The following is a 17305-nucleotide window of genomic DNA, read 5'->3' as shown; positions in this document are numbered from 1 at the left end:
ACTCCAAATTTTAACTTTGCAGGGAGTACAGGGCTGTCCAAAAGATTTTACTCAGGGACCACTTATTCAAAACGCAGTTGAAGCATAAAAAAGTAAATAACTAAACAAAGCATGGAGCAAAGATCATAATAAACCACACTCAAAAGCCTTCAAATATAGGGAAAAAAACCCAATCTTTTTTCAGAACCTAAATAGTTGACTAATATTTTATTTAACACTGTTTCGGATACAGCCTCTCAAACACTTGATTAGGAATAGGATTCAAAAGCTTCTCAATTTCCTTCTTCTTATCCAGATTCTTAACAGCACCATTCTTGAGCACTGCAAGAATCTCATCAGCCGCGCCACTAACAATGCTGAGAGGCTGCCGGCCAAGATGCTGTTGAATGACACTCAGCATGGCCTCATAGGCAGCCCTAGTCTCTTTGGTCTTGGGCTGATACACGCCTTCCTCAGTGGCAGTGGGGACACTCTCTTCCAGGTGGCGCCGGCGCTTGCCCTGTCGAGACAGGGGCTCGGTCAAAGGGTCACGCTCCTTCTTCTTCTTCTGGTTAGCCTTCTGAAGAGGCCCGGTCGCCAAAGCTCCTTGGGTCGATATTTTAAAAATAACCCAATCTTCTGTTCACAGGGTCACTTCTTGATCTCCTTCTCCCACGGCAACTTCCTTCTCCTTTTTTTCCTCTCTCTTTTCTCACCCTCATTCAGCGACATTCGTCTTATCCCTTTCCAACTCGGAGCTCAGCCCAGCTCCTCCTCTTTGGCGTCATTGTCACCGCACCTCCAGCAGTGACAATAACATAGTACCACTGCATTCTTTTCCCGTTTCTCTGCTTCAAGAACCCTGGTCATCACCTCAGGTTCTCTCTTTGCTCTGCTTTCTAGTCTATTTTCTTTAATTAGTTAGTTAGTTAGAATTTGCATGATGTTAGTGGATTTAAGCGGTTAAGATAGGTTAGGGATTAGTTTAGTAGATCTTTGTTAAGTTGCAAGTGTTGGATTATGGCTATTATGGATTGAATTCTGCTGAAAATTGCTTGATTATGCTGAATTTCTGCATTGCACACCACATGCTTGGTTGAATGCCTATGTAATGTTTTGCATTTTATTTATGTGCTGTATCTACTATAAAGATTAAATTGCGAAAATGTTAGGCACACTGTTCTTGGATGAGGCACTTTTGGCTATATTTTGATGCTTGTTCAACTTACAATTCATTAGCACATTGATTTTGTTTTGTTTTGTCAACGCCTATAGGATTTCTATGTTCATAATTCTTGAATTTTGGGTGAATCCTCAATTTGTATGCATTTAATTTGTTGTTTTCTACAAGTAAAGAACCTTCACCGAGAGAATGTTATCTACTAAAAAAAATAAAAATAGCCAACAACTTTGAGTATGCTTTATTTTTTGTTCTGGAAAAGAAGGATGGTATTTCAAAATTTATATAGGTTCGAATGAATAACATGTTCTAATAGATAAAGCATAATCCTAAGATGTAAGCTTATGACAGTACTGATGTAAGCATGGTCTGAGTAAATTGGTGCCATCTTCATTTGTCCACTATAGACATTTTAACATAGAGCAATACTTGAGATGCCAAATTTCCAAGGTCCCATCCACTTTAGGTAATTTGGGTTTGTAGCTTCTATCTATTTCTTTCCAGTAGCCCACCACTTGCCAATAACTGTTGGATGCCCCTCAATTTTTTATTCCTGGAGTTGAGTTATCACAGATAAAGCACTGTCTTTGTGATGAAAAAAGAAAAATTTTAATAACTCCATTTATTTATTCCTTTGAGAAACTGTATTTAGATGGGCTTTCTGCTTTGCTTCTAGTATATTTTATGTTGGTCCTTGTTTTCAAGTTTGGATATGATCTTGCAGGGAAGATGATAAATGCTGTCTTTTTCCGGTCATCCTTTTTCTGTTCAAGTCGATACAAGCTCGCTTTGTCAATTGGCACATAGCAAATAGAGAAATCCAAGATTTTTCTCTCTTTTGTCCGGATTCAGATGCTTTTTGGGCTCATGAACCTGGTTTATGATAGCAAATAGGAGGAAAGAAGTATTAGAATGTGAACATGGATGTTAAGCTCTTTGACAAACCCATTGCTTAGAAGGAGGCTTTGTTCGTCGTGGTTTTGAGTCATGCTGTGTAAATACATTTAGAGATATGTATAGGAGAATCAATCAAGTACAAATCTGTAGCTTTGCTTCATTGTAAAAAATCAGAGAGTACAGCTTCAAAGGATAATGCCAACAAAGTCTTTAATTGTAATTAACTTTTTTATGACTTTATTATGTGTTTATAATTTCAATGTGTTTATTTGACCACTGACAACTCCCATTTTGCAACAGCACCTTGCTTGACTTTGCAATAGCTTTACCACTTTCTACCGAAACAACAGAAACAAAGAGTTTCCCATCCCTTGGGTACCTACAAACAAGAGAATCAGCATTTGTTATTATTAACAGAATCATCTATTTCCTTTATTTCTCTGCACACTGAATTACTATTGAAAACAATTCTAAAATCAACATACAACTTTTTTAGCAGCAAAATTTGGATAAAAAGAGTATAATTTTGGTGATTTAAACATCTTTTTTCTTGATTACAATTACTTTAGAACTTAAAGATAAATCATCTTTGCTTACTTTTAACATGTCACTGTAGTCATTCAATATTATGAAATGTGGCCTTCTGATATTTAAACCATTTGACATGGACTAGATAATAAGACTTTAAAAAAAAAAAAAAAAAACTAATTCATATACGTATTGTCATTCAAGAGAAAACAAAATACAATGAAGACCATAGAAAAACTAGAAATTGATATAATACTTGTCTAAGGTTTATATATGAGTAGTTTGTTGACAAATCTCAAGTTGAATGAATGATGAATGATCACGTTTTCTTTTTCTTGGTTATGTAATGTGTATCTTTCTTTTCTTTAGCTTATTAGGTGCAGACTAAGCAAAAATTTTCACCTAACAGCAATCTTAAGACAGCATAAAAATAAATAAATAAATAAAACATTGTTCTTATTTTGCTTCTTTACGTTAACCAAAGAAAGGCTAAACATTCCTCATCATGTAATATGAAAAAAATTGACAGCCGGATTTCTTCTATAAAAATGTCCTCAATAATATAATCAAGGAGTTTAAAAAGAATTACTAGATCACAATCATATGTTCATCAATTCATTTATGCTCTGATACATTATTTACATCAATCATATAATGTGATAAAATGGATCAAAAAATTCATCACCTAAACACATCATCTCCATAATTGCATTGATGGGAAAAGATTCATCTACCCTCAACTACAGATTTAGACCAAGTAAGAGACATTGAAGAAGTATTAGACTGGCGAATATCTTCAAATGTTGGGTGTGTTGAATAGCTAAAATAATTAGAATACTCAGAAAAAATATCCCCAGATTTCAACTTTAGAAGCAAACAAGTATCCGCCTCATTGTTCCCTTCTAAAATACTCACAACTTGTCTCATGTTTGGTCTTGATTTTGGTTCAGGGTATGCACACAACAATCCCAACTGAAGAACCTTCTCAACTTGTTGCAGATTGAAGTCTCCTTTAGCACTTAACCTCTCATCAAGTGCATTCATTAGTTCCCCTTTAACCATTAGTCCCCACACAAACTCCACAAGAGGTGGCTTACCTTCATCCATAGGCCTCCTTCCACACATGACCTCTAAAATCAAGATTCCAAACATGTACACATCCGTGCGAGTCGAGGCTTGTCCGGTCTTGATCACTTCTGGAGCCATGTAACCAACTGTTCCAACCAACTTTGTTGTGCTAGCAACTTGGCCATGGCTATTCATTCTTGCTAATCCAAAGTCTCCAAGCTTTCCATTCATATCCTTATCAAGTAACACATTGCTGGCTTTGATGTCCCTATGCAGAACTTGTTCTTCCCAACCTTCATGCAAATACAACACAGCAAAGGCCACACCTTTGATGATTCTTATTCTCTCTTCACAGTTCAGCATCATGCTCTCATCACAAAACACTCTCTTATCCAAACTCCCATTATCCATGTATTCATAAACTAACAAGAAATTTTTCATGTCTTTCTTGCACCATCCTCTCAGAGCAACCAAGTTTCTCTGCTTCAATCTTCCAAGGCTTGAAATTTCTGCTAGGAACTCTCTCACGCCGTCATTCTCTTGTGATATTCGCTTCACTGCCACTTCTGCGCCGCCTCTTAGAACACCCTTGCATTTGATAAAACATTCAAGTCTCAAGGATTCTATATTATAGCTAAACAGAACAACTTCACTTTAGTTCACCTTAATTAATTATCATCCATTTCCAAAATACTAAACTTCTTCACATAATAAATTTCATCTTCTTTGATAAAATTCAACAAATAAAGCACTAGTTTTCGCTGTTTCTAAATTACAATAGTATGATCTAAGATTCTGAGGCTTGCATTGCAAATTCCGCACCAAACGCATAATCAGTTCATCACCGCGAATCAACAATTGCGAACATACGAAGCGTATTAAGCTAACATGAAAAAAAAAAAAACAAAAACAGAACTCTACTTCACACACTATTGCATTAGCATTTATCAACGTAAATGGAAGAATAAGGGAAAAATAAAAATTAAATTAAATTACCTGAAGAGCCTTAAAATGAGAGAATCAGAACTCAAATCTTGTATCAGCTGCAGATTTCGAAGAAGCCTTGTTCTTACTCAACCGAAATATCCTCTCGTCTCTCTTCTGAATCACACTCACGTTCGTAATTGGTAACTGGTAAGGTTTCGTGTGATTAATCGTAATGAATGGAATACAATACTTACCATTCCACATTTCCTGGTGACTGCTTGTGCTTCGGTTCAAGGGTGTCGGAAGAGTATCCGTATGGATTGTGCGTTACAGCCACACCAGGATTCACCTGTGTTGATTTGCTTGAAATAGGTCTATGTATGTTCCTATGGCTCCAGAGAAACATCTTCCACCAGAGTCTCTTACTTCCAGAAGGAAGAACTTGGCTTGAGGAATGCCTTCTCAACATAACTCTATCAGCACTGCAGTGAGTCATCACATACCTGGGGCTTTCAAGATTAGCAGCCACTTTACCTGCTGTAAGTTCCTGTAAATTCTCGAAAGATTGCGACTTTGAATCTGGGAATTGATGAATTGTATTACCGAGAACATCCCTTCTTTCCAGGTTTGAGCATGATCGAGTGAGTTTGGGAGAATCCCAGGAGGCTGCAAATTATTTCACCATTTCACCGTTAGGCTTGAATTTGGGCTTGGCCAGGATAAGGGATTAGGGTTAGAATTTTTTTTAATAGGGATTTAATTGTATTTTTAAATTATTAGAAATTTAAATGTTTGTAAAATAAAAAATTAAGGATATATTTGTCTTTTTATAAAAAATTTAAATATAATTCGGTTTATATTGTGTAAATTGATCGGAACAAACCGAATCTAATAATTATAATACGAACAATTAGATTTATTATTTTTCTCTAATAAACCGATTTTATTCTGAATTATTAAAAAATAATTTATTAACCGGTTTAATAAAAATGTTCAATCATATTTTGCCACGTATGAATGTCTTTAAAAAAAGACATTTTTTGTGTCTTTATGTAAGTGGTCTCCCACTTTTTAAAGCTACACTTTTTACTTAAAACCGTAACTTTTCACAAAGAAAAGCGTCACCGAATGGAAAAAAGTAAATTAGAAGATTTAAGAGAAGAAATAATTAAGTTATCAAAATTAATAGATCAAAAATTAATGATTTTAACTAATGTTAACTGTAATGACACCGAATTCTTAAAATCAATACAAAATGATTTTTCTCAAAATCTTTATTTTACTATAAGTTTTATTGAAGGACTTCAAAAACCTGAAAAAACTTATTTTTCACACGGAATTTCTAAAAAATGTTACCATGGAAATGATTCCCCACATCTTTATCATACTTTTAACCCACAATTAAATTCTATAGTAGATATGCTTGAAGAAATATTAGTATCCATAAAATTTCAGAGAAATAAGGAAAAAGAGAATCCCAAAGAAGAAAAATTTCAAAATATAATCAAAATAACAGATTTAAAAGTAAAACCACCACTAAAATTATGAATATTGAAGAAAAATTAGAAGAAGTTACAATGCTTTTTAAACAATTAAAAATGGCTCAAGAAAATAATATTATGGAACAGGGATTTCAAATAGAAGAAGAATTAGTAAACTCTGAAAATATAGAAAATGAAGAACACATTCTAGATTATTCAAGTGACGAAGAACCAGCAATTCCAATACAAGTGAAAAATGAAGCTGGAACATCAAAGGATAATCAATCCCAATTTAAATGGGAAACAGGTTTTGATAATTATGCTTTTAAAAAAGGGTTTACAAATAAAAATTCAAAATATACAAAAATACCATCAAAATACGTTCCTAAAATCCAGGAAATGGAAGGAGATAGAATGCTCGATTTAGACTGTAAAAAGAATGAAAAATAAATTTTCGAAAATTGGTTGAATTCCTTTTTATTAGAAGCCTTTACTAATCCAAAACTTAGTGAATTGTCTGGAAGAGATATTTGGAATTACATAGGGTTTCATACTAAAGGAACTATAAGAGATTATATGACATCAATAGAAAACCAAATAATAGAAGATTTAACAACAAAAACAACAGCTTATGATAAGATATTATATATAATGATGATTCTATATAAAGAATTTTTTGGAAAAAATATTATAGATCATAGACAAGAAGTCTATAATAAAGAATATCAAGAAGCAAAAAACCATTTAGCTAATATTCAGATACATGATCTATGTAATGTAGAGTCTTATATATGTGAATATAGAATACATTATTACAAATTAAAAGAAGAAGATAAAAATCATTATCTTAGTATGTATATAACAAAACTTCCATATCCTGCTAATGAATTTATAATGGGAAGATTTATAAGAGAAATAAATAGAGGAACAATTGAAAATAACTTTGGTGGAGCAACCTCTGCAATAAGAGAGGAAATAAAAGAACGTTGTATGCAAGAAGCAACTCAAAAAAGATTTGCAAATATAATTAGAATTTGCTGTCAAGATAATGAAGAAATACCTCAAAAATATGGTCTTAATAAAAATTTTCAAAGAAAAAGAAAATATCAATTTAGAAAAAGAAAATACTATCCAAACTGGAGAAAAAAGAGATATTTTAGAAAGGAACATAATAATAAAAATAAAAGACAAAGAAATAACTATTGCCCGAATAAAAAAGAAAAATGTAAATGTTGGTATTGTCAAGAAGAAGGACACTATGCAAATAAATGTCCGAAAAAGAAGGATAAAAAGGATCTTACTAAACAAATAGAAATTGCTAAGTCTTGTTTCATGGAACCTTTAGAGGAATCTGATGATAACATAGACTATATTTTTGAATATGTCTCGGAAACAGACTCAGAGACTGAGTAATAATGCCACGTTTATTACTATAAAAATAACAGAAAAGTTTATAAATGCTTTCATAGATTCTGGAGCAACACAATGTTTTGCTAGTTCAAATATAAAACTTGATTGGAAAAAATTAAAGAAACCATTAAGAGTTAGAATAGCTGACAAATCAATACATAAAATTGACCAAAAAGCAGAGATGGTTGAAATTTTTATTCAAAATTATAGGTTTATTGTTCCATCTATATATATGTTAGATTCTGGAATGGATTTTATCATAGGAAATAACTTTTTAAAGCTATATCATCCATTCATTCAAGAATTAACATATATAGTTTTAAAAGCTCCACACGATTCTTCAATAAATCAAAAATCAAAACGTATAAAAATACCGACTACTACTATAGATAAGATCTTAAAATTTAAAATATTCTCTATATTAGAAACATATTATTTAAATCTATACTTTCAGATAAATATCCCAAAAAATAATCTTGAAATAAAAATAGAAGAACTTTTGGATAAAATTTGTGCTGAAAATCCTTTAGATATTAAAAATACAAATAACGAATTAGTAAGTATTAAATTAAAAGATCCTACAAAAGAGATAAATGTTCCAAATAAAATTCCTTATTCCGCAAGAGATAGAGAAGAATTTTCCCTAGAATGTAGAGATCTTTTGGAAAAAGGAATTATAAGATTAAGTAAAAGTCCTCATGCGGCTCCAGCCTTTTATGTCGAAAACAATAATGAAATTAAAAGGGGAAAACGAAGAATGGTTATTAACTATAAGAAGATGAATGAAGCAACTATTGGTGATGCTCATAAACTTCCAAGAAAAGATTCTATTTTAGAAAAAATCAAAGGAGCAACTTGGTTTTCATCTCTTGATGCAAAATCAGGATATTGGCAACTTCGTTTAGACGAAGAAACAAAGAAATTAACTGCCTTTACTTGTCCAACAAAAGAATCAACAAGTGTGTTGCTCTATGAATGGAATGTATTACCATTCGGATTAAAACAAGCCCCAGGTATTTATCAAAGATTTATGGAAGAAAATCTAAAAGAGTTAAATGAATTTGTTTTAGTGTATATTGATGATATACTAATTTTTACAAAACAGGATAGAGAAGATCATCTTCAAAAATTATTAATAGTTTTAGAAAGATGTAAAGAAAAAGGATTAGTTCTTAGCAAAAAGAAAGCAAGAATAGCAAAACAAGAAATAGAGTTTCTTGGATTAATTCTATCCACTCAAGGAAAGCTAAAACTTCAGCCAAATGTCCTAGAAAAGGTAAATTTATTTCCTAATAGAATAGAAGATAAAAAACAATTACAAAGATTTTTAGGATGTATAAATTATATTTCTGATCAAGGATTTTTAAAGAATATAACAGAATACACTAAAAGCTTATTTCCAAAAATAAGTATTAAAAAAGAATGGAAATGGGATGAAAAAGATAGTATGCAAATTCAAAGGATTAAAAAATTATGTGAAAAACTTCCAGAACTTTATATTCCAGAAGAAAATGACTACTTAATAGTAGAAACAGATGCTTCAGACATAACCTGGTCGGGATGTCTAAAAGCTAAGAAAGCTATAAAAAGTTTGGAACAAGAAAAAGAATCACTAGATTCTAAAGATTCCCCAAAGGAATTACTTTGCAGGTATATTTCAGGGACTTTTACTCCAACAGAACAGAGATATACCACGCATGAAAAGGAAACTCTAGCAGCAATTAAATCTCTTAAGAAATGGAAAATTGATTTACTACCTAGAGAATTTACATTAAGGACAGATTCAAGTTACCTAACAGGTTTCATACGATATAATTTAAAAGTTGATTATAATCATGGACGATTGGTAAGATGGCAATTATTTTTGTTACAATATCCAATAAAAATTGAATATATTAAGGGTGATAAAAATGTTATTGCAGATACATTAACAAGAGAATGGAGTTCGTCTACAACGCGTTAGATCAAGAAATTCAAAAATATGAGCAAGAACTCGAAAAATGCAAGCATTGTCAGCAAATAAGGACACAGATCCAATCTCTCAAGAAGGCCATCGAAGCAATGAAATCAACACAACAAACAAAATCATCAGAGTTCAGCCAGCTAAGCGTGGTGGACAAATCAGGTGAAGAAAAAATTTCAGAAAATAAAACGATTGCTGAAATTATAAAAAAATCCACCCAAGATAAAAAATATTATGTAATTTATAATGGCCCCATGAAAGGAGTATATGATGCTTGGGAAAAAGCAGCACCATTCACACATCAATCAAGGATAATTCATAAAGGAGGGTTTCTAACACTGGAAGAGGCAAAGGAATCCTTCAGGGAATATGAAGCTCTCCATCCAGAGCAAACTCTAAAAAGAGCAGATAAAGCTCCAATTCAAACCCAGAGAACAGGGATAATAAGAAACATTCCTACAAGGGCCGAAATCAAGGAAAAGAAAAGGGTCTGTAGATCTAATCTCAGAGAAACCCTTAACATAGTCCTGAATTGGACTGAAGAAAAAAGGGCAATTTTGGGATATTATCCTATTGCCAAAGAACAGCTAACAAAGCTGGTTATATTTCCAGATGCTTCCCCATCTGACACCTATCAGTTTTTCCAGTATGGATTAATTGATACAATTTTAATTTTTAATGATTTAAAAATTATTAGTGAGTTTCCTGCAGGATTCGTTGATGCAGTAAAGAGATTTAAAAATATGATTGACAATGTAAATCCAAGGGATATATCCCTAAAATTTACAAATAGTCAACCTATTTTTAATGAAGAAGAAGAATGCTTGGTTCCAGCATACCAAGTAATATTCATGTCCGTCTTCCCAGGAAATTTTCAACCAATTGATCAGATTCAAGACTTAACGATTTACAGTCATGAAGGAAGGCTAGCCAGCACATTAGCAAGGGTCTTTGAAAGAACTCAAAAAATAACGAAGGAATCTCACACAAGGATTAATTATAAAAGTAGAAATACTCTGCTTATGTCCAGTAAAAGAAATGAAATTGAAGAAAGAGAGATGATACTCTTGGTGGAATTTGAATCAGCATTCTACAACTTATCCGGACTTTTAGAAAAGCTCCCTGAAGGGATAAAGAGGAATCTCTGCTATTTGATAAAAAATAGAGAAGACCACAAGTGCCAGCTATGTGCCTCAGAGATATCTGAAGAAAGTAATAATGAAACGGAATCAACTCACATGATGAAGGAAGAAGACAATGCATCTGACGGTCACATGATAAAAGAAGAGGACAGCACATCTGAAGCATCTCTCAACATTATTGCATAGTGACGTAAGCACTTAGGTCATAGAGCACCAACAATGTAGCTGGTGAAAGAGAACAAACAATGACGTAAGCAATGACGTCATAAGAAGGGTAAGGATGGGAATTGTCCATCAAACCCAACTACTATAAATAGGTTGCTTAGGCAATTGTAAAGGTATCAGAAAATAGAAAGCAGGAGGCAAAGAGTACTCAAATGCTAGGAGAGCAAGGAGGAAGCTGCCGAGGCGATTCTATGGTCTGAAGAAGAATTCCCATTAGGGAAAAATAGTTCTAAACTCCCCTCTGGAGTTAGTATTTACAATCTCCCCTCTGGAGATAAAAACACCTTATGTAAAATATATTAAATAAAGGAAGTTTTTCTCCAGAAAGGTACATATTCATTCTAGTCTTTCAATTATGAATTATTTAGAAAGTTTAGAATTAACAGAAGAATCTGATTATTATAGATTAACTGCTTTATTAGATAATGAAAAACAGGCTGTTTTAAAAACAGAATTAAATCTCAAATCAAACGAAAATTTTAATAAACAAAACCTTTTAAAAGAAGTTTTTAATAGAAAAAATATAATATACTATGGAAAAATTCAACTTGAAGCCCCTATAAAGATAAAATCCGCCAATGGAGAACTTGAAATAGCTTTGATAAATGATGAAGAATTAAGTAAACAGATTGAGAAAATTAAGGATCAACAAAAAAGATCTAAAATTGGATGGATTCATATTAGTACTATACAAGTCTTAATCAAATCTACATATATGAAAGGAATTAATTCACCAATAAGCTTAGCAATCTGTGACAAAAGAATTACTGATGACCCAATAGATCAAATAATTGGAATTGTTCATGGAAACTTGGCAAACGTAAATGTTAAATTTAATGCCCATCTGGGATATGCTATACCTTTATCAACTGAAAATCTTGGAAGATCTATAAGTCTGGCTTATAAATTTCACAGAAAGAATCTAATGGAACAAGATGATGAACCATTTTCAATTACATATGCAATAAATTATGCTTTAACAAATAGCCATCATAGTATAATATTTAAAAACAGAGAAAGAATTTATGTCGATGAATTATTTCAGAAAATTGTAAAAACAGAAATACCAAAATATAAAGCTATTGAAAACCCAGTTCTATTATTAAAAGAACCGTCAGGAAAATTAGTTTCATCGAATTTTCAAATAAGAGAATCTAAAATTAATAGCCCTTTAAGTCTATCTAAGTTGAAGATTAAAGAAGAAAATTCTGAAATAAAAGAATTAATAAAAAAGGTCGAAAAATTAAATGAAACCCTAAACACTAAATTATGACAATAAATAAAGAAGAAATATATGTAACTTATCAAGATAAGAAACAAGAGCTCTTTGAAAGAGAAAATCGTTTGAATTATTTACAGTTTTCTGAAATAAATCAAAGAGCATTTGAAACTCTAAAAATAATCTATGACAAGTTAAAAAGAGAAGTTGAAGAGCTAGAAAAATTAATAGAATCTCTAGAAAATAGTGATGAATCAATGATAGAGTTTGCAGAAATTTTAAAATAAATAATGAAGCATAAAAAGATTGAAAAACCAGAAAATAAAATAAAAAGAAAAAGGGCAGAAAAATTAAAAAGTAAAATAAAAGAGTATAAAAGGGAATTAAATAACCTTCAGATCGAAATTGATGACCTTATAATAAAAAGGATAGAAATAAGAATAAATATAAACAAGTTGGAATTAAACTTAAAAAATTTATAAATGCCTGGAAAACCATATTATGACTTAAAAGAATTAAAGCTGTTGAAAGAAAAAATGGAAAATGAAAAATTAAAAAGGTATTTAAAAACAACAGAAAGTGTAGAAATAAAAGAAGTTTTTGAGGATTTAAGAAATTATATTAAAAAAAAAGACAAACAGATAAAAGATTTTATATACAATAATCCATGCAAAAAAGAATATTATAAACTAAAACAAGATTGATATAAAAATGAAATTACAATATACAAGGACTAGTAAAAAAATGGTATCATATAGTAAAAATGATTGCAAAATTTGGATTTTGCAATAATTGAAAAATTTGGTATCAGAGCCAAGTTAACGATTAAGGGTAACACTTTCTCTTTAAGCAACACTTTTAAACCAAATAAAAACAAAAATCTGTAAATCTGTACCAAAGTGCATCTGTACACTAGATGGAACCCTAAACTAATTATGTCGTTTTTTTCCGTGAACTTAGACTTAGTCCAAAATAACTACTATATATGCACACACAAAACTAGCAAAAATCATTAGTGATATCCGTAATCCCAAATTTGTAAGAATTTATTATAATTTAATACATGGAATGGGTATGAACTTTATGTTACGTACGTGGATTGTAGCTAGATTATGATTATGATGTATTATTGTATGTTATTGAAAAATAGCATTAATGTAAAGATAATTGCAGTAAGTGAATAAAATCGTCAAGTCCACAATGGCGGAGATTGCGTCTTAGGTGTGGCAAATGCAATCATATCCACTCGTTGAAAAGCTTATATATATGATGATGAAGTTGAAGATAATATTAAGATAACATGAAGATCCCAACTAAATTCATATGGAGACTATGGTCACATGTTTTGATTTAATTTCTACCTTATATTAATCGTACGCACCTCTATCATTCATTTATCCAACTTCAATGGCTCTAGGCATTCCACGTCACCCTCTTTTTGTGATAAGGTACTACCAAATATCAACTACTATATATAAACAGAAAAATGCTACTTCTACAACAAAATTTAGTCTTTGTTAGTTTTTAATATTATTTAATTATTTTTTAATTAAAATATATTCCTATTTTTTAGCATACACATTTATAATTAAGATTAATTTAAATTTTAAAAACTAAAATTTCTCTAATTTCCTACTCACTTTATAGTTAGTTATTATTTTCTTCTTTTAGGTTTCTTCTCTCTATGTAACACGATTTTCTTCTTTAATATTTCAATTTGTATCTGTAAAAAATAAAAAAAGAATTCAAAGTCAGTGCATTTAGAAAAAAATTAATCCCTTACTTATTGTACCTTTAATAAAATACAGGATGTGATTTAGTTAATAATTTGATGGTTTAAGGTTTATTTTATAATTTTAAAATTAAAATTTTGAATTTTGAATAATTTGATTTTTAGATATGTATTTAAATTATAATATATTAATAATTAATATATTAAATCTGAAACAGAAATTTAAAATTTAAATTTTAAATTTCAGTTTTTTTTAGATTGTATTTTGAATGTGTATTTAATTTTAAAAAGACAATAAATCTATTCATAATTTTTAAATGTATTTATTTTAATTTTTTTAAATTATTATAATAAAAAATTGAATATTGTACCATTTTTAAAGAATACCTAGTTGAATTGATATAAATAAATATATCATCACTCTATCTGTCACATGAGTGGGTACTTAATTGATTACTTCAAATAATTTCATTTGGAGGGTTTCCACAAAAAAATTCAGTATATGCAATTATTCAACTATATATATAAAATATAATAATATGATTAAGGAATAAAATGCAATATTTTTATCAATTGGAATGACCTGAAAATCTCTCTTTTTAAATCAAAATTTAACACTTAATTAAAGTTATAATTAGGATCGGTAGTATTAATTATTTTATTACGGTCAAAATGAAAAGAAACGTAATTATATTATTATTTTTAGAAAAAGGAAAGAGAAAGTAAAAAATATAATTCTGGATACAAGGCTCTTTCAATTTTACTGGTATCGGATAGCGATGAAAATATAAAATAGACAAATATATCTTCAAGAATGTTTTAACTTCATCTTATTGGAAGATACAATCCGATATTTTCCCAAATATCTTAATTGGGAAAAGGACATTCGGCTCTGAAATACAAACAAAAAATCACCGGACTCATTCCTTTCAACAAATATAATAGTATTTAGTACTATACTATCTATTCATATAAAAAATCCATCAACTATTATATATAGAATTAGGGCTGGAAGTGAGCCGAGGTGAGCCGAGCTAGACCAAGTTCAAGCTCGGCTCACGAAAATTGAGCTTGGCTCACGGCTCGACTCATTAACAATCGAGCTTATTTCTTAAGTTCAAGCTCGGCTTACCAAAAGCTCACGAGCTGGCTCGAGCTCACGAGCTGGCTCAAATAAGAGAAACATAAATACATAATTTATAATTTTATATCAATAAATTATAACTTATATATTTTTAAAAATATTTGAACAGATCAATTTTATATATTGTTTATCTATCAATAAATTATAAATTTTTTATTTATGCTCTATATTAAAATTATATGTAAAAAATAAATATAAATATTAAATAATTAAAATTGTTATAATATATATATATATATATATATATATATATATATATATATATATATATATATATAATCGAGCCAGCTCACGAGCTAATGAGCTGAGCTTATCCAAGCTCAAGCTCGGCTCATTTAATTTATGAGCTCAATTTCAGGCTCAAGCATAGCTCACCAGCTCACGAGCTTAGCTTATCGAGCTGTTAACGAGTCGAGCTCGAGCTGGCTCATGAGCTGGCTTGACTCACTTCCAGCCCTATATAGAATAGTGTAATTAAGGGTGTTCATATTTCTTTTAGGATCTATTTGAAAATTTTCAAAAACTATTTTTTTAAAATTTTTTATTTATAAAAAACAGTAGTATTAATATTTAGTATAATTTTTAAAATTAAATTATAATTTTTTAAGAACCTATTTAAATATTTATAGAAAAACTAAAAAAATAACTTTTTTTATAATAAATTTTTTTATTACATTTTTTAAAATAAGTTTTTTAGAACTAAAAAATTAAATACTAAATAATTTATTTTATAAATTATTTTTAATATAAATATTTATTGTTTAAATTATTTTTAAAAAAAACTTAATTACTGGACCTTAATCCATAATCTATACCGTTTTGTTTAAGCTATTTAAATTTATTTATGAGAATTCTCCATAGAAATCTAATATTCTCTTTTAGATTAAACCTATTAAATTAAAGGCTAATAATTTATATAATTTATATATATATATATATATATATATATATATATATCATATTAAAGTAATAAGCTAATAAAATTTATATATAATTTATTTAAATTTAAATAATATGAAATATTAAACTCTAATTTTTATTTTTCAATAAATATTGTATTATAATTTTATATATTTATTTAATTATTATCGAGTTAAATGGTTCGACCACTAATTTATCGATTGAACCATTAATTCAGTGATCCAGTAACTTTATCGGATCTATTATCGGTTCGGTTTTGATAACTATGCTTATTTGTTTTAATTAAGTTTTAAAATATAATTCTCGAAAGAATAAGAAAAAAGGAAAATTACTGGGAACCAAAAAATTTACAAAGAAAATCTTATTTTTAAACTCAATGGGAAATAGGAAATTTCACAAACAAATATAAAATTCCATCCCACCAGATGGGCACAATAATAATGGAAAATAAATACCCCTATCCCACCCGATAGTTTTGTTGATGGAGCCATCTTATTCTTAGCTTCTTCATATGGAATTAAGGTCGGTGATGCGTTACTGGTTTTTTAGTGAACCAAGTCTAATTCTCCCTTATAATAAATACACTATAAATTAACACTATGGACAGTCTAATTTATTAAAGGAGATTTAAACATATAATGCTTAGTTTATAATGAATGAAGTAAATTTGATTTATTAAGAGAATGAATGTGAAAATGCAAATTGGGAGTAAAAACATAAGTAGCAACAAGAGTGATAATGTGGAAAATTGAGGATAATAGGTGAGAAAAGATTGTTTTTTTTTTTGACGGGAGAAAAGATTGTTAATAAGGAAGTAACTGAACAAAATAAGGGAAACGTAGTATGATTGAGTGCCACAGATGTAATGGGGAAGACACCAAAAAGGTTGGAATCATTGATAAAAATCCAAAAACCCACCTCTTCCCTTCATACACGTGAACAACTCAAGAACCGCTAAAGCCTATGCCACGTAAGCCCCAGAAAATCTAAACCATCCAATCACACTCCTCCATGTCATCAGATAAGGAGCCTTTCCCATAACATCGCCTTTTGCAGGTATGGGGTACAAATAATAATCCTTTGCCTACTTCCTTTCCTGGCTCCTGTGTCCTTAACATTTTAATTACTCAATTACCAAATTGCCCAAACATAAGATAATAACATTATATAAAATTTTTTTTTATCATTTTTAATAAAATATTTTGTTTTAAATACGTGCTAATATTGTCAGCAAGATTTTTGAAAAGTCAATGTTTTAAACTACACTTCAAGGCTTGCATTACCGAATATAAAAGTTTGAATTAGAATTAGAATTTGAAAAATGTTAAAAAGTCAGTAAATTTTATAATTTATAGTCATTAATTAATTATTATTAATATTTTTAATAATATAATATAAGATTATTTTTTTAATTAAATATTAATTAAATTTAATAAAATTGTTGATTTATAATTATTTTTTTTAAATTTATCAAGAATTTAAATAAGAG

At 29.8% G+C, this 17305-nt stretch overlaps 1 pseudogene; it reads right to left on the bottom strand.

Moving 5' to 3' along the window:
• Nucleotides 1–3310: 3310 nt before the first annotated feature.
• LOC148578890 (L-type lectin-domain containing receptor kinase VII.1 pseudogene) lies at nt 3311–4093 on the bottom strand (annotated as a pseudogene).
• Between the last annotated feature and the right edge of the window lie 13212 nt (nt 4094–17305).

This window comes from Arachis ipaensis, chromosome B1 (assembly GCF_059453495.1).
Source record: "Arachis ipaensis isolate K30076 ecotype BB chromosome B1, ASM5945349v1, whole genome shotgun sequence".
NCBI classification, from domain to species: Eukaryota; Viridiplantae; Streptophyta; class Magnoliopsida; order Fabales; family Fabaceae; genus Arachis; species Arachis ipaensis.
This window is presented reverse-complemented; position numbering and strand designations above follow the sequence as displayed.